This window comes from Podarcis liolepis, assembly GCF_965112155.1.
Source record: "Podarcis liolepis genome assembly, chromosome: 6".
NCBI lineage: Eukaryota > Metazoa > Chordata > Lepidosauria > Squamata > Lacertidae > Podarcis > Podarcis liolepis.
Window position 1 is genome coordinate 77,674,161 of NC_139559.1, and position 25,524 is coordinate 77,699,684.

General features: G+C 43.6%; 1 long non-coding RNA gene across 4 annotated transcripts in view; it reads right to left on the minus strand.

The window, feature by feature from the left end:
- LOC310710388 overlaps nt 1-25,524 on the minus strand; it is a 168,115-nt gene that overhangs the window by 95,490 nt on the left and 47,101 nt on the right. For all 4 annotated transcript variants that reach the window (XR_014528021.1, XR_014528022.1, XR_014528023.1 and 1 more), the window contains exon 3: nt 11,775-11,893. This is a non-coding gene — a long non-coding RNA (uncharacterized lncRNA). The remainder of the gene's footprint in view (nt 1-11,774; nt 11,894-25,524) is intronic.

A 25,524-nucleotide genomic window follows, 5' to 3' on the forward strand; every position in this document is an offset into this window, starting at 1 on the left:
AATTATAAGCACACAATAGGGAAAGCTGTTCAGATGGAGAGTCTGTATTGGCTTAAAATACCACAAGAGCCAAGATTACATTGTACTAGTCTTAACAGGTGCTTTTAAAAAGTATTCAATTCTTATTACATTTTTACAGAGTCCATAACTTCCTGCTGCCACAGTGAGAATTGTAGATGTGGAAAATGGTTTCTAACGCACACGCACCCATGGAATGGGAAAACAATGTGCAATTGAGACAGCTCCTTGTGTCTAGATGGTGAGAATTAGCTGATAATTACCCTGAGAAAGGCAGCTTTCCTTCAGTTTGTATTTTGCATATAATAAGCACTACTCGAAGAGCTTCTTCATAAGCTCCAGCTGCTAGGGTGAAGTTAACCCTATAAATTAGTGAGTGGAGATGCACCTCTAGATTGTCATTCTTTCAGACCCTCCAAGTGTCCCTATTTTTCAGGGACAGTCGTGGATTCACAGAAGTCATCCGGGTTTCTGAATTGATCCTAGAATGTCCCATTTTTCCTTAGAATGCCCCTATTTTCCTTGGAGAAGTGCTGGAGGGAATGGTAGGATATCCCTATTTTCACTGGAGAAATGTTGGAGGGTATGATATTTAATGGGAGGGATTCAAGCACAGATCAGAAATTTAAGTTTGCACAGTTAAAGTAGATTAAATGTGCAACACAACAAACCCATTTCAAGAAATACAATGTATATAATTCAACGGTTTTATTAATTTTGTTATGTTGTTATTGGGGTGTAGGGGGTGTTAGAGGAGAGGTGGGGAACACAACCCTGCTCCTTCTGGGGTAGCTTGCCCACCTTTGGTCCAGAAGCTGTCAGCATGAGACAGAAGCCACACCTTGGGGATGGTTTCAACTGGCCGACTAAACCAGGTGAGGGTACTCAATGGGTCTTAAAGCCTTACTGAGTTAGGGATTTCCCCTGTGTGCAAAGAGAGGCTCTGGTGGAGTGACCAGACGAGACCTATCGTGATAATCTCTGTTTCTGATTAAAAGATATTCCATGCTGCTACAGAATATTGATACTTTTGCAAAAGTTTATTATCCTTCCCCAGTTACTCTATACGTATGCCAGAACAACAGATGGCATCTAGCATAAACCTCACATTGTAGACAGAGAGAAAAGTGAGGCTGAGGGCTGCTTTGATGTATCATGGATCAAGTATCATGGATCACCTTAAAAATATATATATCCATTTTGGTTTATTTGTCAGAAGCCTGACATTCCAGGCTCCTTCTGATGGGCCTGTCTAGTTGCATTCCTTTGGGCAGGCAGGGTTTGGAAGAGAGAGTTTTGGAATGGGTAGCAAATGCCAAATGTAGTATCAAAGATGCATGTGGGAAAGTGTTTGCATACAGTTGGGAAGAAACAGGGGATTCTGGTGTGGTCTTACGGCACCAGCCACATTCAATGAAAATGTGGTGGCTCTGCATCTGTGGAATTCTTTAGCCAGAAAAAACATGACTGGTCCTTCAATTTGAGGGTTTGGTTTTTTAAGAGGGGAGCTTTAAAATCTCATTTATTCTTATTTCCTTTTTCTTGATGGTTTTATGGCGCCGCTTTTGACGTTAGTTTAAATCTTGTAGCTGAGGTATAATGAAAATATGTCAGTTTGTTGTGTTTTGAAACAGTTGTTTTTATTCTGTCTCCTTTATGATACTTTTTTTTAAAAAAAGTATTGTCATCTGCCTTGGGATGACAGCCTAAAAATACTATAATGAACCAATAAATAAAAAGACCAGTAAAAAACAGATGCCCCAATCAGCTCTATACTGAATTCTAACAACAACACTCATTTTCAGATATATATATATCTACCCTTGGTTGTTTCAGCATTGTGGAAAAATCAAGAAGTTATTTTACCAAAGAGCATCTGTAATTACTGTGATAAAGATGCCTACTCTACTGCCTCTTTGGTAGCACTTAGATTCTTCTACTTTAAAAACTGCATTTTGAGAGTCAGGCTGAGATCCAATCCGCATATATTACATTCGGGCTGCATATTTTACTCACAGGACTCATACCCACACAAGTCAATGGAAATAATTCTTCAGCAGGCTGTTGCTGTTGTTGAAACAATAATCAGGACTTGGGGGATACCACAGTGCCTCCATCTGTGCTTAGCAGATGCTGATTTCTACAGGAGTCTTGCATTTTAGGGAACTCCTGCAGAAACAAAACCTGGGATCTTGAAAGCCTGTGAAGGCTCCCTTGCCTGGGATTCTGCATCACACCTAATTGGGATGCTGAGGAATACTAAGAAAGGATATTATCTGCTCTCTGTATTTATTCCCTGGTTAAGCAATGGAGGGAGTGTGTGATAGCTGCCAGGATCTGCTGAATTTGTTCGTCTGAGGTTGATTTCTCCCCTGTTGTCACAGGTTTTTATGGAATTATTTTTTCAGCCATTTCATTCCTTTAAAAAAAAAAGCCCAAAGTTTCTTCTCCTTGTTTTGTGTTGCTCTCAAAGAGTAAATCCAAGCAACTTGCACTGCCAGCTTGACAGATGGGAGTGATTGTTGGCGTTTACAAAAATTTGCAAAATATGGGACTCCAGTGTATCTCGTTGGAACAAGAGAAATACTCCCCACTGCAATCTGGAAGGCTGGGGGAGTGGCTAGCAGATGGTGAACTCATGTGATACATGCATCACCTATGGGGTTGGACAGGTTTTGCCCAAATTTAAGCCATCCCATCCAGTGCCCATTTGCAGCATTGCCTGACCCGAAATTCCTCCCTTCATTTCTAAAAGTCTCTAGCCCTTGTAGAACCAGGAATCTGAGGCAAGATGCACAGGAACTATTCTTCAATCAAAACACTTGTGTTTATAGGGCTTCCTGTGGTGGAGGAGATTGCAAAATATCTTGATCTCAACACTTCTATGCAGACAGGAGGACGGGAATGTAAATTCAGAGTGACTGTGGTTGTTTGCTAGGCAAACAAAAAAAGCAGCTAGCTTTTGCCTTATTCCACATTCTTTCCCAAGCTGGAGGCCGTGTTTCTAAGCACACCTCATTTGCCAGGTGAAAAAAAGAAGCAGCTATGACACATCCAGCACTTTGTGGTAAAGTCTGGCCATTTCACGGTCAAAGTTTCTGCTCAAACTCCTGGCTCAGTTTTGTGAATTTCTAACTGAATTGTGTCTCACCAGACATCTCCCACCATCAGGAAAGCAGTGAAGACCAGACAAGCTGCCTCTCCACCACCCTGGCAGGCAGCTTCCCCCTTTTCACTTCAAAGCAAGTCAAGGTCTTTGTAGCTTGTTGCCTGCCAGTCAGCAGCCCAGTAGGCAACACCTCTTGCTCTGCATTCCAATTTGGCTAGGTAAAGGAAACAGGTCTCTCTGCCCCACACTACAAAGTCTAATAGGCTTTGAAACCAGGATTTGTCCATATGAAGGTGGACAAGTCCATTGAGTCCAGCATGCTGTTTTCACAATGTCCTACAGGATGACTATGAGAAGCACGCAAGAAGGACTTGAGTAGAACAGCAACTGGCATTCAGAAGTATAGGGCCTCCAGCAGTGGTGGCAGCACATAGCCATTGTGGCTAGTAATCCATGAATTCATCCAGTTCTCTTTCAAAGTCCTCTTTTTCTTTCCTTTGTCCTTTTGTTCCTCCTCTCCTTTTTGGTGCTAACCATGCTTCGTGTCATAGCTGCACAGTGTTGTTGTTGTTTAGTCATTTAGTCGTGTCCGACTCTTCGTGACCCCATGGACCAGAGCACGCCAGGCACTCCTGTCTTCCACTGCCTCCTGCAGTTTGGTCAAACTCATGTTGGTAGCTTTGAGAACACTGTCCAACCATCTCGTCCTCTGTCGTCCCCTTCTCCTTGTGCCTTCAATCTTTCCCAACATCAGAGTCTTTTCCAGGCAGTCTTCTCTTCTCATGAGGTGGCCAAAGTATTGAAAACTCAGCTTCAGGATCTGTCCTTCCAGTGAGCACTCAGGGCTGATTTCCTTAAGAATGGGTAGGTTTGATCTTCTTGCAGTCCATGGGACTCTCAAGAGTCTCATCCAGCACTATAATTCAAAAGCATCAATTCTTCAGCGACCAGCCTTCTTTATGGTACAGCTCTCTGCACAGTACTTTAGCTAAAACCACACTTGACAAGCCTTCTTCTTCTTCTTCTTCTTCTTCTTCTTCTTCTTCTTCTTCTTCTTCTTCTGCTTCTTCTTCTTCTTCTGCCTGAGAACCATCATTTGTGATTAACCCTGGCCAGCTAAAATGCTAGCGCAGATACACAACCGGTCATGGTTAGCTTTGAGAAATGGAAAGGGGCATAGAATTTGCATACAGGAGTGGAGGAGAGGACTAGGCATATGTATTACAAGGCCACTTTGATTAGGTGATCAAGCAGCCTTACATCCCCGGTGGGCTTGCGACATCATCCTACCCTGGCAAAAGGATACCACTGGCGAGTTATGTGTTAAGCAAGAGTGTTTCTAATCCGTTTTAATCATGTAGGCATTCCCTCCTCAACGCCTGAAGCTATTAGGTAAGGCAAGAACAATGCTTCTTTTAAATTAAGATGGTTTCATTTCAGACTGCGTTAAGCCCCGAGATCTGATGGGCTATAAATAGAGACAGGCAAGCCATTAGATAACAAGCAGAAATGACATTCATAGCAGGCAGTTCCACATCCTCATCAAAAATGTGCTGAAATGACAACAGCGAATGTGTATTAGGAATTTAATGTAACTTGCTAGTGAATTGTTATTGACCTTGGCCTTAAGGTCCGAGCTGCCTCTGAGTTTGCATTTTATTCTGCCTCTCGAGCATGCGGTGCAACGCCTGGAGCTGAAGAGGGGGGGGGGGAGTCTCAAGCCCACAATCCCCTTAAGGAGAACAATGCGAATGTAAAAGGGGACGGAGGAGGATAAGGTCACCTGTGATTTCAAATTTAATTTTCTAATTTTAAGGCACAGTTAAGTCAGAGGCTTAGCTCTTCCTGCTGAGGGGCAAACCTTTGTCTGAGCTGCATACTCTTGGGGGAAAAAAGAAGAAATCCCTTTTACAAAGACAAGAAGATGTTGGGCAGAAGAGCTCTGTTTTAGCCTTTCCCCCCAACATACTGGCTTTTTGTATGTGAAGGGATTTTTATCCACACTGAAGAGAATTCAAAGTTGCATACAGAGTTAACAGTGACTTGAGATGAGATCCTACCCCAGGCAGACATTTCATTGCAGAATTTAACTGCAAGGAAACTTACAACATAATCCTTCTAGGACAGGGGGTCTATAACCTTTTGGCCCCATGGGCACATTTGAAAGGAACTGTCACAAGTGACACACACATGCAGATGCCACAGCCAGGCACAGACAACAACCACTTCTGTTGATTGCTTCTCTCAAGTTTAATCTCAACAAGAGGAGACGAAGCCTATGAGCACCAAAGATCTCTGTGGTAACACAAGCTTGCATGGACACCACACTGATAAACTCTATTCTGTGATATTGTCACTAGTAAACAATGTCCCCAAAATCTAGCTACTTATTTTTTCCATAGTTGCCCCCTTCTATATACAAGAAAAAGGCTCGGGCAAAAAAAATACCCATAGGCACATACCTCAAATCCCAATTGAATCTGGTTTGGAGGAATTTTTGTCCTGATCAATGTAGCTACTTGGGTTAACTCCCCACCAAAAATATGTAACAAATATTCCACAGGGAAGCACATTTCACCAAAAAGAGGCTGGGATAAAACATATCCCAAAATTTTTGAACTGATTTCTGTGGCTGGGGCACTTTTTCTCTCAATAGAAAGTACTGAGGGGTTGTTTTTATTATTAAAAGAAGTTGCAATGTTTTTTTTTCAGACACAATTGACCCATAGTAATAAACTTTAGTGCCTTTCCTCAGACACAGGTTGTTTGAAGACACTGAATTTGCCTTTGGGTAGGAAATTGTCTTCCAGTAAACACCATCTGTTGGTTAAAAGAAAGTGGAGTGTTGTTGTTTTTTACATCTACAACACAAAGTTTATAACTGATGTCAATTTGTTTAGATGGCTTTGTGAAGGATTGGTCAACAGATACTTCTAAACTTCTGTGTTTGGAGATAGCATACCTTTGTGTTTCAGATGTAGGCAATGGGCAATAGGGCAGTGATGGTTCTCCTTATGGTCTTGGACTCGGTGGTGGCTGGTGCCCATTGGGGTTGGTAGGGCTGAAGGCAGGGAGACCAATTACCAGTGGTACCTGAGTCAGTGACAAGCAGAGCCTGGGCCAATGATAGGTGGAGACTGAATCAAGTAATTCTAGACCTGCCCCCATCCGTCTCCCTAAGGAGGAGGAAACTTACAGGCAGTCCCAGTGAGGCAGATTGAGGGTGGTGGGGCAGTGTCCAGTGGTTCAGGGATGTTTGGAGTTATAGTAATGCAATATCTAGAGGGCCACAGCTTTCCCATCCCCACAAGAGAGGATGGCTCTCACTGATACATTCTCCTCCTGGCCATTACTGGAGACAGTCTAATGTCATACGAGATGGGCCTTCATCTGTCGCAGCAAGGCTGTTATTGCACATATGCAGTTTAGCCAAAGAAACATAGAAGAAGAAGAAAGATTTATGGGCCTCAAGGCTTTCTCCCATTTTAGAAATATAAGCATTTTTGGGAGACAATTGCAATAAGTGGAGCTGTTTTTTTTAAAGTTTCTTATTATTGATCATTTCTAGAAATGCTATTACAGCTCAGAATCTATTCTCTATTTGGTATGGCCCAATCTACTGGGTATTACACACATTCTTTCAACAGGAGAATGGTAAGGCTTTGTTTTCTCCCTTAAATTATGCACAGTTCCCAGGTGTGGCTCTGTATTCTCTTACAGCTAAAACAAAGGAGAAGCAAATTTCAACTTCCTGTCCTATTGCTTTTGCTTTAGAAATGGCAGAACAGTGTGCCAATATGTTTATGGGCCTCTGAGGATCTGGGAAACAATGGGGGCGGGGGACAAGAATTTCATTTTCTCTGAAGCAGAATGGAACTGTTTATTTCATATAGAGAAACTCACATTGAGTTTTGATTTAAAGGGAGGCCTTCCAAAAAGTACAGAGTGCAAGCAGAGACTGGAAACAATCAATAGTTCCAGTTACCCCACCCAAATAAGTGTTATAATAAAAGCACAATTGCCTATATATAGCAGAGGTGGGGAACCCTTGGCTTTCCAGATGATGCTGAACTTCAGGCATCATGATCCCTGGCCATTGGTCATGCTTGCTAGGGTTGATGGGAGTTCTAGCTCAGCAGTGACTGAAGGACCAAAGGTTCCACACTGCTGGCCTACAATGTATCCTTTCATCTGATGATTCATAGGGGCAATGCCACCCAGTATGCAGCCCTAAACTTCTGTTCCCATAAGACTCAGCCCTGGTCTTCCTTCATCTGTGGCAATCCTGCGAAACATGTTTGAGGAAGAATTATTTCACCTCTACACAACCTGCTTGCCTCCTGGTCTCCTTCAGCATCCATTCTGTACTATGACCCTTTCTCCTCTAGAGATGCACACTATAGCCTCTCACAAGCCTCCTTATTTGGGGGGAGATTTTGTGTGCGAGGGGGGAATCTATCAGTGTTGGGACACAATGGAACTTCTGTCCCACCTATGCATATTTCTGATCATGCCACAGGAGCACAGGTAAGATGTTTTATAGGGGTTCAAAAGCATGTGAGTTCAATTCTCTTTATGGTCATCTTGAAGTTATGCCTGGGGGGTGAGTGAGAATGTCAGTGGTCAAATCTTTAACTTAAACATATTCTAGCATAAGTGTCCAAAATTTTGACAGGTCTTCTTTCCAGGCAGAATCCTCCAATCACAGTGGCATGGGGGCGGGGCTTGTGGAAACATGAAATAGAGGGACAGGGAGTCACCATTTGCCTGTGCTTGCTCTTTTCTGTTCAGAAACAGAACACATGCAGGTTTCTCTGTGTTTTGCCATTCTGCAGAACAGCAGCAAAAACACACACTATCTTCCCAGCCATCTGACAGTTCCTTTAAGTATTTTAAATATATTCTACACTGTTTCTACCAAACCCACCTTCTCCCTGTTAGATTAGATAGGAGTCAGGCTGTGTCCGTAGGCCTTTTAATTGCCCACAAAGCAAGAATGCTTTCCCCCCTATCTGTCTGAAATTTGGCAGGGCCTGAATATGTCATGCCAAATTGGATGGAAAACACAAAAGTTAGAGGCAGCAGAAGAGCAGCTGGGTCTCTGTTGAAATCCATGGTAAACAAAAACAAATAACAATGTGCATAAGGATAATTAACAGGATTTGTTATGAAATAAATTCAATTCCAACAAATTGGACTAGGGAACCCAGTCAGATGGGCAGGGTACAAATAATAATAATAACAACAACAACAACAACAACAACAACAATGAAACAAATGAAGTAATAAAACAACTGCACTCCCTTTGAATACCCCTTCAAAGAGTGGGTATTCCATGGGCAATCATAGCTTTACTGTATTGCAGCCTTTTCCACTTTGTTGTCCTCTGCCTCCTAGTGTTTTGGAGTACTGGCTCCTATTATCCCTGCCATCAGCCATGCTTGCTGGGACGGATGTTAGTTAGAGGCCACCATGAGAAGACCCTGCTGGATCAGGCCAATGGCCCATCTAGTCCCAAATCCTGTTCTCACAGTGACCCACCAGATGCCATTGGGAAACCTGTAAGAAGGATTTGAGCACAGGAGCACTCTTACCTGCTGCCATTTCCAGCAACCAGTACTCAAAAGCTTTGTACCTCTGTTTACAATGGAGAAGCAATGTGCCAGGAAGCATACAGTGCCAACATTTAGATGTTTTGTGCCAAGGAAATTCCCATTTTGTGGAATGGGGCTATAGAGGGGTTTGGAGCTCCAGTCCTTCAGCATCAGGCATATACAAATACTTTATATTCTCAAAGCAAGTGATCTCCTTAATGCTGCAATTGCCCAATTCCTGTGGAAATGACATCCTCCGACAGAGCGTCAGTGATAACCATTTTTTTTCTCTCAGTTTCCCACTAGGATTTAAATTAGAATCTGTTTTGCAGATAGCTGCTTCGGAGCCGACATTCCTAAGGCAAGCTCAGTCCTGCAGTAATTGCACTGGCTCGGATTTGTTTCTCTAAACCACCTGCCACTTTGGCTCCTTCTTTATTTATTTTTCCTGGTGGTGGTGGGAGAGATGGCAGATTATTTCCTCTCTGACATCAGCTATCTTATGAAATACCCCCAGTGTGTGCCTAAGCACGCGGTCCTACAGGCAAGCACAAGTTAAGCAAACAGGAAGCACGATGAAAGGGAACTGTGTGATCGCGTCTCATTACAGTGAACTAGCTATTTCATTCATAGACACCACTTCACTTCTTAAAAAGCAGCCAGCTTTTGCGCTGGCTTTTTGTAAAGAGGCATGTAGTGCCCAGATGCTCTGCAAATGTGGATGTATCCAGCTCTTTCTGTGTTAGTCAAAAGAGCAAAATGAGCAGCATTTGACCATATCAAAACCATCTGAGTGCTCGTATCTAGGAGGAACTAAGAGACTGAGCTGTGACTCAGGAAGCCTTTGATTCAAAGCTCAAACACTTTCAGGAGCTCACTAGCACCTAGTAACTAGCCAGTAAGCAAATCCCTCTCAGCTTCAGCCCCCATCTGCAATATTGGGAATAATAACGCTGATCTACCATAGAGGTAGATCAAAGGTTCATTGGCCAGGAATGACTGCATGTGTGGAGTCATTAAGAAGCTGGAACCAGGCCAGACAGTAGTTTTCTGGCTGCCCAGCAAAAATGGAAGCCACAGAAGACCATTGCCAATCTGTTCTCCCAACTGGAAAAGTTTGGCATAATCCCCAGCATTTCATAAGCTTCAAAAGAATTGCACAGATCCCATTGTATAGGTCCGTAGCTCATGCCTTCTCTTCTCACTTGCAGGAAATTGTTGCAATACTTACTAGTGCAAGCGCAAGAAAGCAAGCTTTGCTTAGAAACAGCGTGGTATGCTTATAGACATTGGCAAAGTCCCTTCCTTTCCTGCCTGTGTGAAGACTGGAAAGCAAAATGTTCTGAAAGTATGCATGTGGACATGGTAAAACTGCTTATTTCCAACATGGGTGGGAAGACGAGAAGCCCCCACCCCCGCAGTGCACTGTGCCCAGGTTTTATCCAAGAGCATCTATACACTCACAAAGGTTTATGAGCTCTTTACTGCTGCCACGATCAATCAGTGTGGGTGCTTAAGGACATACATGGCACTTTAATGAAGCATATAATTGTACCGGTCATCAGGGCAGAGATGATTTTTCCATAAGCAATGAATTATGTTAAAGTAGGGGAACATACTACATTTAATTTTAGAAGATCATCAATCAATGGGGTTTAATGTTATTCATTCGTGTTTTTTCCCCTGGAAGGAGGAAAAGTTGACTGACTGTGCCAGCAAAATCCAGACTAAGCCAGCCAAAAATAGAAAATCATGAAGCTCAGAGGTCACACCAGAGCACTGAAGGTCCAGCACTCTTGTGGTGTAGTGGTTAAGAGCGGTAGTCTCATAATCTGGGGAACTGGGTTCGCGTCTCTGCTCCTCCATGCAGCTGCTGGGTGACCTTGGGCCAGTCACACTTCTTTGAAGTCTCTCAGCCCCACTCACCTCACAGAGTGTTTGTTGTGGGGGGGAGGGAAAGGAGAATGTTAGCCACTTCGAGACTCCTTAAAGGGAGTGAAAGGCGGGATATCAAATCCAAACTCTTCTTCGTCTTCTTCTTGTGCAACCCTCTGATAAACCCAGACTGCCAGTAAAGACAAGAAGGTCCTCTGGGGGCTTGTAAACAGGGCTGTGCCAGAGTGCCAGAGGTCCAGCACTCTGGCACAACCCTTTGAGGAGCCCAGCGTGCCAGTGACATATGTATGTGATGTCATACACATGTGACATCACACACACACGATGACGCCCCCCCCATGTTGGGTGCAATTCAACATCTCTGTGCTCCACCCACTTTTGACTCAATTGTATAAATGATGAATAAAATACTTATTGCTCCAAAGAGACAGTGTAAACAGATAAGCCACCGGGTTCTCTGCAGGCCTCCTCAAAAGTCAGCCTTTGCTAACCTCATGCCCTCTAGATGTGTTGGACCTCAGCTCCCATGCTGGCTAGGCCTGAGAGGAATTGCAGTCCAAGACGTTTGCAGGACACCAGAAGGCTGGCTTAAGTTTACAGTATGAATGTGTTTTTTACAGCCCATATTCTGCCAATTATGCAGTTCTTTTTTTTAAAAAAAAGAAGTGTATATGAAACTGTTTGTATTCCTGTGGCTAAAAGCTGGCTTTTGACACAGTTGAATTACCATCGAAGACATCTCCTTGGAGAGAGAAGCAGAAGATGGCATGTCAAGCATGAGGGCATTTCGTAGTGTGCATTATAGATGAGCACTTATGGCGAGCAGGTCGAAAGGGCACCATTATAATGTACTCCATTCCTTACCATCTTTTTGGAGCTTTTGCTTTTGGGCTTTTCTTTATATTACCTACCTGCGCCTGCTCTAACACAAAGGCGGCTGCCAGGCCATTTCCTTGCACATGTTACTGACTCAAAGCTGACTTCCACCATATTTCCTCATCTGTAGGGGTGAGCTGTCATGGCACTCAATGGTGGGGGAGGCAGAGAACCTCTGGAACACGAGGCAAAAGGCCATAAGCTGACATTTTACTGGGCATCCATCCCACCTCCTCAGTTCACATAGAATTTTCTCCAAAGGGCTGCTTTGCTCGACTCACCTTGCATTTTGATGGCTTGGGTATCTCTGACCTCAGAAGAGTAACCTGTTATTAGCTTGCTGTCTGAGAGCTGCAGAGTCACTGTTCCTCGCTATTTCCCCTTCAATATGTTTCAAAGCCTGCAGGGAACGAATAAGGTTGAGAGTCACTGTTGTATTTTCAAGTAGCTTAATGAGGTTAGTGACAGACTTGGGAAGAGGTCACTTGACTGAAGCTTTCTTTTCTTTTTAATAATCTTTTCATTTTGTACCAAAATATCCAATGCTGTTCACACCCAAGAATGAATGGGCACTTAAACCAAGTATTAAGATACCCCTTCTACCTCAGAGATGGGGGAGGGGGGACTTTCTTTTTACAGACTTGGAAAGAGGTCACTTGATTAATAATAATAATTTAAATGGAAACTGAAATTGAAATTGAAATACTTTATTGTAACTTGTACAACTTGTATACTGTGAGATTACATGGGTACTCCCCACTCAGCTCTCTTAGTCTTAATTCCGCTCGTTTCCTGACGCACAACCACCAAACCCAAAAGTCAGTTGCCCTGTTGTTATCTTTTCATTCAGCGGCCTAATAGCCCATGGATAGAAGCTGTTCTTTACCCTGTTGGTGCAACAAATCATGCTTCTATAGCTTCTGCCCGAGGGCAAGAGATCAAGAAAGTGCCAGCCAGGGTGTGAATCATCCCTGAGAATTTTCCTTACCCTCCTGAGGCAACATTCTTCATCCAGTGGATTCATGGGACAGCCCATAATATCTTGTGCTGTATTCATCACCCTCTGTAGGCACTTTCTATCAGTTGATGTCAAACCAGCATACCACACCGTGATGCAGTATGAAAGGACACTTTCTATTGCGTGGCTATTCCCTCCCCCCCCACAGGTGGAATAAATAAAGACAACGGACACAGAAATTTAGGTTAATGGGCGTAAATGGCCACAACTTTATTGATTACAGGTAAGAAGGGTATTGGCTTTAGGCATTGGCCCCTAACCGACTATCCGGTCTAACCGGGAAGGGTTAAACACCAACAGGGGGAGCCACCCGAGATGCGTATCCCTAGGCGCTCCCCGAGGGGTTACCGCTCGGGGGCGCGCTTTAGGCCCTAGCCTCCGTAGGTTTCGGACGAGGCGTCGCCCCTCGGAGTCCTTTAACGAACTACCCTTCAAGCATTGGGGGAGGTGATGGCGTTCCTCCCCCCCAACCTCATTTGCATAACAATACCCCGGCCAATGCCTACCGCCAAAACCGAGGGAGTTGTGACGAATTGCTACGAGGTAGGCGAAAAAACCAAGTGGCTCCGAAAACCAGCCAATTAGCCAAATGGAAAAACTCCTACCAGGCCCCTTGCGGCGACCAGCCGAAGCCCATAGCAAGGTCAGTGGCAAAACCTAAAGGGCGGGTGGGTGGGAAACCGCGTCAGCAGCTAGGAAGAAAAGGGGCAAGCAGAGGGCTGCCCCGACCTTATGTGGCCTCTGGAAGGCCCGCCCCTGCCGCCAGCCGATTGGCTGGCGCTGCAGGGGATGCAAATAAGGGAATCCCTTATGTGTGGGCGGGGTCGTGAGCCCGCAACCCCCCCTCCTCCTGAAGTTCGGAATGGGCATTGCGTGGCTATTCCCTCCCCCCCCACAGGTGGAATAAATAAAGACAACGGACACAGAAATTTAGGTTAATGGGCGTAAATGGCCACAACTTTATTGATTACAGGTAAGAAGGGTATTGGCTTTAGGCATTGGCCCCTAACCGACTATCCGGTCTAACCGGGAAGGGTTAAACACCAACAGGGGGAGCCACCCGAGATGCGTATCCCTAGGCGCTCCCCGAGGGGTCACCGCTCGGGGGCGCGCTTTAGGCCCTAGCCTCCGTAGGTTTCGGACGAGGCGTCGCCCCTCGGAGTCCTTTAACGAACTACCCTTCAAGCATTGGGGGAGGTGATGGCGTTCCTCCCCCCCAACCTCATTTGCATAACAATACCCCGGCCAATGCCTACCGCCACCCGAGCCGTAAGCCGGCTCGCCGCCAATACCCTCAAACCTGTAACCAATCCCTAACGCCTTGAAAATATCTGCCAACCAAATATCATTGCCAGCATCAGATAGATGCACGCCATCCCAGCGATAAAGCATTTCCTTGTCAAACCGTATGCATGGGTGCTGGATGACCCGTCCGCCCAACGTGGCCACTCTACGTGCCACCGCGCGCTCCACAATCCTCCTTGCCTTATTCACGGCCACGGGTTTCTCCGCGTCCCGCCAACATCGCCTTTCCAGCAAAGATGACCAAATTATTGCAATGTTTTCATGGGATGCCCCTCAACAACTCCAAGTCATTGATAATGTTCCACATCAAGTCCACCCCTTTTCTATAAGGCAGGTCATTCTCGCCCAGCTGGATGACCAGGGCACTGGGTGGGCCCTCGGCAGCGATTTTCCTGGATACGGCTGGGAAAAACTCTTCCCAACGCATGCCCCACCTAGTGATCCATGACACTTTGACCCTGCTGGGTAGTCGTAACTCAGCATCCCAGCCCCTGTGTTCTGCGCGCCGTTTTGCCCAATATACGATGCTGTGGCCGATAACCCACAATCGAACCACATCAGTACCTGAAATGAGAGAATCGGAGAACCGGATCAGGAGGAATGCCGGGGGGGGGGGAAGTGAGGGGAATTTAGAAGGGCTTACGGATATAACCCCGGTATGCGTTAGATTTCCAACGCCCCATGTCCATAATTCTTTCAGCCGGTAAACCGTATGGTCACCGCCCCGATGCGAAAGGAGTGCGCAGCATACTCCTCTTGGATTGATGACAGTCTGATGACAGATTCAAGACATCCTGCCATAGAGATACCCCATTGTAGATCTCCAGACAAGTCGTCCACACCTCCAGATCTGCCTTGACCGACCTGGGGAGGCGGACCCTGTTGTGCGGGTGTCTAAGACCACTGACAGCCTGGCTAGGCGGGCACGTGCATTGGAGTGGACCTGGAAATCAGAGGCCAAATTAAGGATTTCCAGCCATAGGGAGACTCCGTTGTAGTGTTCCAGAAATCTGATCCCCATCTCAAAATCCGCCTTGACCGACTTGATAAGTCTTACTCTATGGCGCGGGTGCTTGAGGCCCGCTGACAACCTGGCTAAGGGTGAGCGAAATGGGCGGCCTGGTGAAACTACTCTACATGCGAAGTTGAAATGATCTAGCAAGGACTAGGCCCCTCTAAGAGCGACTTTTTATTATTATTATTATTATTATTATTATTATTATTATTATTATTATTATTATTATTATTTTGTGAAGGGTTTGACAAATAGTTTCGTTAAGGGCAACTATTTTCCCCACTGGCAGGCGGGCAGATTGAGCTGCTGTGTCAAGCTCTATACCCAGGCAAGTAAGATGCGTTGAGGGTCTGCCTTATCTGCTGTGAGGGGAACTCCCAGCTCCTGGGCCAAAGCTGAGAAGACCTCCAGAAGGGAGGCACATTCGCCAGTATTGGGTTTCCCAATGAGTAGAAAGTCACCAAGGTATCAGTTTGTACCTTGAGTGTAAACAAAACTCATGCAGAGCCACACAAAAAGAAAACTTAGACAGTGCTGTGATAAGGTGCTGTTGAGACTACATCTTGCAAAACATCCTGTCTTTAGCTGAACTTATTCATGGTGCTTCAGAGAGACCAGAGGGCATCCCTAAGAGCATATTGGGAGGGAAAGTCCTTAACAGCAGGGCAAAATGTATTAACATGGAAACCATCATTCCTGGAACTGTGTCCTGAACCAGCGAGGTTCCTTGCTCCCCCGTGTATCTATGTTTTCAAAATGAACTGCTTCCCCTCTGCTTGACCATTACTCCTAACACAGGAAGGATATGGAGCAAAGTCTGGCCGAGCCGGCTGCAGAACAACCCATCGGCATAGCCTTGACAATGTAATATTTCCCTTGAAATTTGAATCCCAGCAAATGAGAGTCATTGGGATGAACTGGCAATAGACAGAAGGCTGACTATGTCACATTTTGCCAAGAGTGCCTCGTAACCAAAATTCCGGATAAGTCTTAGTGCCCGATCGAAGAATTCATTCGGAGAGGAGGGAGCTGTGGGGGGGGGGGCACCCGGATATGAACCAGGGACCTCTTGATGTGCAGTCAAATGCTCTACCACTGATCTATACCCCCTTATTGTTGTTGTTATCATTCTATTATTATTTATCTGATATTTATTTATCTATTTATTGTTATTATTATTTATTATTGTTGTTATTTGTTAAAATCTAATCCAGTATTATTTGTTCAATCAATTACCACTGTAAGTAGAATTAATTACTGATACTATCAATTGTCTACCGTAACTGGCGATGATATGAAATAATTATTCATTATAGGGGATTGATCGGAAAAAACACTGCTCATAATCATCAATGAACGATCTAAATGCATTTAGGCAGTGTGAAATATGTTTGGGGTTATTATCCCATCCATGTGGCACCCCCGATGAGTTACGGCTATTGGCACCCATGCAGCCTGAGGTGTGAGTTGATTCCGTTGCAGAGCGCTTCCTCTTAGGCGCCAAGGATAGCATGCTAAAGCTACTGCCACAAACACGTGCCACCGTTTACAAGCGGTTGTACAGGGACGTGTTATTGATTCTGAAACAAATATACTAATTAATGATTGCTTTACTTAAAATAAACAATGATTCTCAAGCATTCAGTTAAATGTTTAATTGTTTATCCCATTAGTATGTGCTTGCGTGTGCTATTTATTACTCTCTCTATATATATTAATATTTATTATTATTATTATTTATTCTTTTTTTTAAAAAAAAAATTCTTAAAATAAGATGCTTCCTACTTCATATTATAATATCTCATTCAATCCCCTGCAATGCAGAATATACCGGGCTCCCATACGGGGATCAAACCAGCAACCTTAGCATTATCGGCCCCATGCTCTAACCAGTTGAGCTATCCAGGCTCTCTAGAATTGTGTGGGACCCTGAGGGTCATTTAGTCCAACCCCATGCAAAGCAGGAATATATAATTGTTCCGTACAGGGATCAAACCTGCAACCTTGGCGTTATTGTCACCACGCTCTAACCAACTGAGGGTTCTGAAATATATGTAAATTATTTATTATTAATGAATTTTATTTTATTTATTTTTTATGTTATTTGTTTATTTATATGTTTATCTATGGATTTGTTTAATTAATCAATCAATTTAATCTTGGTATGTGACATCATTCCACTTATTCTCTGTTATTATTATTAATGTATATTTATCATTATTTATTTCTTTATTATAATAATTTTCAAAAAAAAATTAAATAAATAAATTACATCCACTTATTTTATTTATTATTAGTAGTATTTTATTCTGTTATTTATCTATTCATTTTTATTTATTTATTTATTTATTTATTTATTGTTGTTCTATTATTTATTGTTATTGTTATTTATTACAATCTATTCCAGTATTATTTGTTCAAATAATTACCACTGTAAGTAGAATTAATTGATGATGCTATTAATTGATGATGCTATTAATTGTCTACCATAACTAATGATGATATGAAATAATTATTCTTCACTTGACTGGTTTGTATTTGCCTATAAATTTATTTATTTGCCACCAAGCAAAGGGTCAGGCAGATAGACACAGCTAAATAACACACAAGCATATAGGGATGGAACAATGGGCGGCCCCCACACTGCAATCAAATGGAAATGTCCCTTTAACTAACAGTTTGAAAAACATAAGGTTATGCTGGAGGCCACAGCAGAAGGAAAATGCTGCCAAAGACAATGTATCTTTGATTGGCCATCCGCGTACCTGAATCAACAATGTACCACGAACTGCCTGTCTTTAAGCGACAATGTATCCTGCCTGGTAGTTTATTATTATTAATTTTATTTATTTATTTTGTTAATTATTATTATTATTATTTTAAATTATTATTATTTTATTTATTTATTTACTTATTTAACCAGTAAATATCTTGCTAATCATTGATACACTAATTCTCAATAAATTATTACAATGTAATTAAAGTTACTATAAAGCCGCTATCAATTTACACTAGCTATTGCTACTGGTTAATTAGCACCCTATTGTGTCCAATAAACTGGTCAAATTCAGACTTTATTCAAGCATCTCAAATCAGTTAACATAATATAAAATTAATGTAATCCCCATTTAGTAAAATCTCAAGCCTCTTAAATTAGTCTCTAATCAATTACTGAATATGTTGGTGCAAATCGAATGGCGTGATCAAATTACCTGATTGATATTTTAAATTAGATGTAAATAATATTTTGCAGAATTAATTAGCAAATTGAGACCACTGCTGACCACTAGATATCAGATGGTAAGGAACCTGCCTCCACCAGGGGGGCCTGCTTCAATTAATCTGCAATATATCTGGCAAACTGAATTTCAAGAACTGCTGATACTATCAGCAATTATATTGAAGTGACTCAGTTGCTGTGAGCAATGGGCGGAGACGACTGCAGGTAAAGCAGCCCCGCCCGGAGACAAAGGGGACGCAAGGGGGTGGCAGTAAAGGTGTCACTAGAACAACAAAAGAGAACTGGTTCTGCAGCTAAAGCATAAGCTGCCTTCTGTAAGACCAGGAGGCTATTAATTGCCCAGCTATTCGGTGCTTAAGGGAAAACAAAGCAACCCTGGCCGGTGATCAAAGGACAATGCGAGGGGAAGGGGAGTGGGGGTGTGACTGCGTCTCCCAAGTAAAACAAATGCTGAAAGCAGCTAATATAACAATAAATGCCAGGCAAATAAAATCGAGTTCAACTAAGTAGTTCTTTGGATAGCAAGTTCAACCAACAAAGACTTTGGAGTAAGCTGAACAGAATTACCCTGGGGATGCAGCTGCAGTATAGCTGCACACTCTTAAACCAAGCAGGGGGGGGGGGATTGCAAGTCCGGTGCACAGGAAAAGTTTTAAAACTAAAGGGGATAAAGAAACACCCAGCGATAGGTTTTATTACTATGGGGCAACAGCGGGAGAGAAGCACCAGGCCGACCCAGAAGGGTTTAAGGTAAAGCAATAAGCAGCAAAATGGGACAATAGCAAAATTGGGGCAATGCAGTCTTCTGAAAGAAGTTTGTAAATGGAGCTGCCGCCCCCTGAAAGGGGAGGAAGGGCTCCAAGCCACACCACGGAGCCTGCTAGAGAAGGACACAAAGCCAGCTAGCGAAGGGGGAGGGAGGACAATATCAGCTCAGGAGGGACAAAATTCCAGAGTAGGGCGGGGGGGGTAACGAAGGGGGAAGAGGGTGAGTTGAAATAATAATAAGCTGCTGGAAAAGCCCTCACAGGAATTCACAGCAATACTGCAAGCACACAGGCGCACAAACAGAGCATCTCCCCTTAGTTCGCCAGGGTGCTGAGGAACACACACACACACAAATGCACACACAGAGTGGCTATCCGCTGGTCGGAGGAGCGCTGAAAAGCCCAAATTAGCCGGCACGGAACCCACTGCCTTTAAGACAAGCTTTAAGAGGACGTAGAGGCAAAGAGGATAGTAGGTAGGCGGATGCAGCTGCAAGCGCACGTGTGCCAAGGCCAAAATAATACAAATAAAAGCAAAGTAACCAGGCAGTGAGGAAAACTGCACTGTGGCAAAACAAAGTCACTAACCCAGAAACATGCACCCAAAAGTAAAGGAGAACTTTAGGCAGTATAGTCGGGAGGCAGAGAACACTAGGCGTAAAGTCTTAAGGGTAACATAGAATTTCTGGAACTAAATATGCTCAGCAGACGGAAACAATGAGAAAAGCTTTGGAAATAAAATGAGAAAATAAGGAAGAATGAGGGGGAAGCAGTAGGAAAATGCAAGGTACATGCAAAGGGGGTTAGCTTGGACAACAGCAACAACAAGGCGGAACCTCCCTTTTAAAAGTCCTCTTCAAAGTACCGGCTCCACGTGGTCAGCAGCTAGGAAGAAAAGGGGCAAGCAGAGGGCTGCCCCGACCTTATGTGGCCTCTGGAAGGCCCGCCCCTGCCACCAGCCGATTGGCTGGCGCTGCAGGGGATGCAAATAAGGGAATCCCTTATGTGTGGGCGGGGTCGTGAGCCCGCAACCCCCCCTCCTCCTGAAGTTCGGAATGGGCATTGTGGACCGGTAGAAGGATGTTGATTGACATCGTTCTTTCGCAATACTCTGAGGAGATGGAGTCTCTGTTGGGCTTTCTTAAACACCTGGGTTGTATTGATCTTCCAAGTAAGGTCTTCCCTGAGATAAACTCCTAGGAATTTAAAGGAATAGACTCTCTCTACACAGCCCTCCCCGATGTACATAATAATAATAATAATAATAATAATAATAATAATAATAATAATAATATTTATGTACTGCCCATCTGACCAGGTTGCGCCGGTCACTCTCAGTGGCTGCCAGCTACTAAAGTGTTCTTTTCTTTTCAGTAAGCTTTTGGTTTTGTACCAGTCGTGTAGCAACAAATACTGGTGAAATATCCAATACTATTTATTTTGAGGTATGATCTGGCCCTTAAGCACAATAATATATAGTCCCTTCTCCCTCAGCAGTGGAGAAGCACGTTTCCCCTCTGCGGAGGGGCATATTCCCTCAGTGTTAATCTGTCAGGGGTTGCATGCTGGCAGTGGGCGGGGCCAGAACCCAAAATGGTCTCCCTCTCTTTCTGCCACTCACTATCTGCCGTATCTTGACAGCCACATGCAGTTAAGCCAAAAGCTGCCTATATTGAGAGAAAGAGAACTATGAAAACTACCAAACCCAAACTGTTTGTGTGCAGTGCCAAAGATTTCAGTGGGGGTGGAGGGGGAAGGGGAAAGCACATTCTTTATAAAAAGAAACAAATTGTATACTATTTTTGTTGTCTCTCTTAACCGTGTCTGTTTTATAGATATTGATCCTCCCAAAGGGCAATGAAATTTCTCAGTTGCTCCATAACAACTCACAAAAAGGCTGTCGCTAGGGTCAAATATAATTGTTTTCTGACTTATGGTTCTCAGTTTCAGCCACCAAGTTCTTCAAATATTGTAGCTTAAATATCCTAAAGGGACTTGAAGGTCTCTTCTTTGGTAAGCATGATATTTTTCATGATGCATTTTTGAAGCAGTGCATTTCAGGGGCTGTCTTTGAATTTTTCCAGTCGTGTATTCTTTCGATAAGAGTCAGTGTAAATATATGTTATGTGCTTCCCAACATGTATTGGCCAGTCCCACAGGCACGTTTACACTCTACAACTCATTTAAAAGACAATTTCAGCATGATGTGCTATCTATTTAGGAGTTTTTATAAAGCTCTTTAGGTTGCTTTGTGTAGACCATAGCAGAACAAAAGTTGGGGACATGTCAAGGCTTGAGAATAATCGAATAACACAACTAAGAAATGGTTAAATCAAAATAAAACATACTTAGGAAAAACAAAATATACAGTGGTACCTCGGGTTACATACGCTTCAGGTTACATATGCTTCAGGTTACAGACTCCGCTAACCCAGAAATATTACCTCAGATTAAGAACTTTGCTTCAGGATGAGAACAGAAATCACGCGGCGGCAGCGCAGCGGCAGTGGGAGGCCTCATTAGCTAAAGTGGTGCCTCAGGTTAAGAACAGTTTCAGGTTAAGAATGGACCTCGGGAACGAATTAAGTTCTTAACCTGAGGTACCACTGTACATTTAAGAAAGCATGAAAATGGGAGAAAGATGTTTGAGGCTCAAATCCGAGGCCAACTTATGGGAAGCAAGCCGCTCTAGACTCAATGGGTCTTACTTCTGAGACTTCTAACAATTCCCAGCACCCTTAACAAACTATAGTCCTCAGAATTCTTTGGAGGAAGCCATGACTCTCAAAGTGATATAATATTGCTTAAAATTCATAGTGCATATAGGGCCTTAATACAGTGATCTACCCAGTGGTGTAGCATGGGGGGGCTCACAGGGGCGATTACCCTGGGCTCAAAATTGTCAGGGGGCACAAAATTTCAACACTTGCTGCTGCCTTAATACAGATGCATACAGTGGTACCTCTACTTGCGTTCACCTCCGGTTACGTATCTTTCAGGATCCATACATGGCAAACCTGGAAGTATTTTTCTGGGTTTTGCCGCATGTGCAGAAGCACTCTATGTGCTGCGTGCATGCACAGAAATGGCACCTCCGGTTGCAAATTCCTCGGGATGCGACCAGAGCTCCAGAACGGATCCCGTTCACAACCGGAGGTACCACTGTACTTCTGTTGCTGGGCTCTGTTGAAAACTGCTTCTTCATATGAACCAATAAATGACATCTCCAGACAACATGTGCACATACTCCATTCATTTCTTTCCCACCCTCTACACATGGCCTCGGGTGTGAGCAACCCATGCTACACTACTGGACCCACCCATTCCCTAGTCAATGAGACTTGTTCCCATCAAACCATGTATTGGATCCCAGCTTTACTTATTTACCTTCACTGCCTTGCGTAGTCTCAAATAAGGAGATTCTCTGTTTTGTCCTCCTGCTCCACCAGTGCAGCTATCTTTGCAAACTGGATACAGGTAGTTTGCTTGGGCAGCAACCAATTAGGAAGCAGCAGCTGCTGGAACAAATGACAAATGGTTTATTTGCAAAGAGTGCTGCAGCAGCTGATGACCAGATGAATCAATGGTGGAAGAGATCGGTGGTGCCTCCTTGTTCATTTCTCTTCTGGAAAGGTAGCAAGGCAGGTGCAAGTCACTCTGTATCACATGGGAGTAAGCCTCACGGAATAGCCAAGTTTGTCTCATAAAGGCCTCCATCTCCCTCTTCCTAGGCTGTCACATGCACTGTTTTGGAGTGAGGCTTTACTGCCAAGGAAGATGCTGTGGACTGGTGTGTTCCTGCTAAATTTCATAAGCAGAAAACTTTGATCGGTGGATCCTTTTTGTCAAGCTATTTAAATGTAGCAGAAACCTTGCATTTTGCAATATGCAATTCAATACCAACTGAAATCTGGATTATTATTATTTTAAAATAGTTTAATGTAAGAAGATGAGCTGTAGATTATTTTGTTGATGATGATATAATGTCTTTTTGCATTTTTGATACATACTTGTTTACACAGATCTACTATTCTAGTTTTTTAAAATGCAGAATAACTCACTATCAGACCATGTTCACATTTACAACATTCCAGTTTTAGTGACCGAAACAGAATGATCGTTGCATGTCTGCCAGGGGTACGGGAACTGGTACAAACTGATATGTTGGGGAGTTATCTATTTCTAGGGCTGGATGGTGTTCAATTAGCAATTACCAGTTCCAAAATAGTTTCATTGCACAATCACACCTTACAATTGCCAACTCAGTGTGCCACAGCCATCAAAAAGAGAAAAGAGAATCCTCTGAATTATTATGGAAAATGATAGTGCAAAGCTTCTAATTACATGAAATGTTGAGTGCTTTCATAACTGAAGAGGACATATTCCTAGGATTTATGAACAACTTCAATGTTGCTTCTTCTTTTTTTAGTTTACAAAGCCCCCCCCCCCCTGTTTTCTGCAGTGCCATTTGTTCTCAGAAAAGAGTCCTATGAGGTAGTTCATAATCACCATTTTCCAGATGGAGAACTGACAGTAGCTAGCAATGATTTTCACATGGATACTTAACAATATGATGAATAAATTGGAAATTGAGCCCATCTTTCCCAGTCCTGTGCCCAATAATCTAACCAACAGGGGGCTTGTGGCACATATGGCTGACTGTTGCCAGGAGCCTTGCAAGATATTGACTTCCCTTACCTCATCGGTTCTTGGAGCCACCCGCTGCCAGCAAAAATCTGACTTCACTGCTTCCAGCCTTGGCTGTTTCTGAGTTTGTCGTGTAGATGTTAACATCTCTTTGGTTAATGCACTGAAGCTTAAGACGCAGCAGCTGCTGCTTCTGGTAAGGTCAGGCTCTGAGCCAAGGGTTTCAACGGCAACCGCAGCAGCATTAAGACAGAACAGCTTCCATAACCTGACACTCAGTGATGATGATCTATGCCTGCAGTCACAATAGATGCTAAAGGAAGGAAGGAAAGCTCAGTGAAGCTGAGAGAGGCAACAAAGACTAGACATCACAGGATCCAGGTATACTCAATACTCAGATTCAAATTCCAGACTTGCTTTCCTGGAAGCAAGTCCCCTTAAACCTAATGAGACGTGTAGGGTTGTGCTGACAGCCATTCATCTTGCCTCTAGTACAGCCTTCCTCTACTTGATGCCCCCCAGATGTCTTGGACTTCAACTCCCATCAGCCCCAACCAGCATAGACAATGGTCAGGGTTGATGGGAGCTGTGGTCTCACAGCAGGTGAAGGGTACCAGGTTGGGAAGGCTGCTCTAGCCCAGAAGGAAGAAAGTACCCGAAGATACACATGCAAATGGATTTGGTTCCCTTATGGTTGGTAAGAATTGCTCTTCTACAACCCTGGAACACTCCCCAAGGCTGCAGAAACCACAGAATTCTGGATGGTGGCATAGCATGGGTTGCCCAGGCCTGGGACTGTGCAGAGTGGTGGGTGAGAGGGAGGGAAATGGACAGAGTACACATGTGCATTTGACTGCCAACGGCATCTGTGTCACCCAGGAGATCACAGCTGCAGATGTAAGAAAAGAAGTTATTCCATTGTCTGGAAAGGTCACTTCCTGGTTTGCATGGAAAAGCCATTTTCAATGGAGCCCAGTGATGGCAGTGTGCAGCTGTATTGATGTACTGGATGTTGAAATTTTGTGCTGAAAGGGGTGGTGGTGCAAGGGGAAAACTGCTTGGACCCATGCCTAGAAAGTCGGGGACAAGCGGAAGTATGGCTGTGCCCACAATCAAGGTGAGGGGGCATGCCTGAAGTGGCATGTGTGCTTGCCTCAATTCTGCTTGCAATGATTCTAATGTTGCTGAGCACCTCTGCTCAACTTTGTGCTCTACTTCCTTGTAACATGTAAAGCTGGGTATTTTAACAAAAATTTCTGGGCTTTTGTCATTGCCATCTTTGAAGTTCTACATGCCCCAGCTTACCTTGATGGACCGTGGCTTTCATGAAATAAATAACAGAATAATCAAAGATGGGTTTGTTTGTTTTTGCCTTGAATTAGCTGCAGTTTGAAGATTCATAGCTGCTTAAGCATTTCTTCCATGGGAACTAATTAAAAAGGGAACAAATCCAAATGGCTTCTTGATCCTTAGCTCCTACTAAATGTCCTTTGTAGAAATTAGATCTAACAAAAGTATGGATCCACTTTATATTGGAGCTCCTAAATCCATCAAATGCTCTAAGCCAAGCCAGTTTTCATCTGCTCAGTGGCAAAGCTAATTGATGGATGCTACAATATGCATTTAGGCATGCTGCTTTTGCAGTGTTGAAGGCTTTGAGTATCATACTAAGCTGAATGCCAATGTTATCATCCAAAATTCAGTATAAAATATGAAGGAATGGCAGAACATATAGGCCAAATACTAAATAGCATATTGACAAGCAATTCAACTTGTTATTGTTTATGATGAGAAATAGCTTGAAGCTTATTTGCATTATCCTGTTCTGCTGATGCAATGGATATCAAGAAAAGCTCTCTCTCTTTTTTTGCATGGAGACCGCACTGTGGATAGGAATGCAAAATTACCTTCTTATAACTGCAGATTTGTGTGCCCTCATTTGCAAGAGTTCCTTTAGTGACAGAAGAGCTACAGCAGAGTGGCTTCATGTCTGCTAGTTAATGCAGCAGCCTATAGGAGTCCAAGCTGTGGCTCTTTT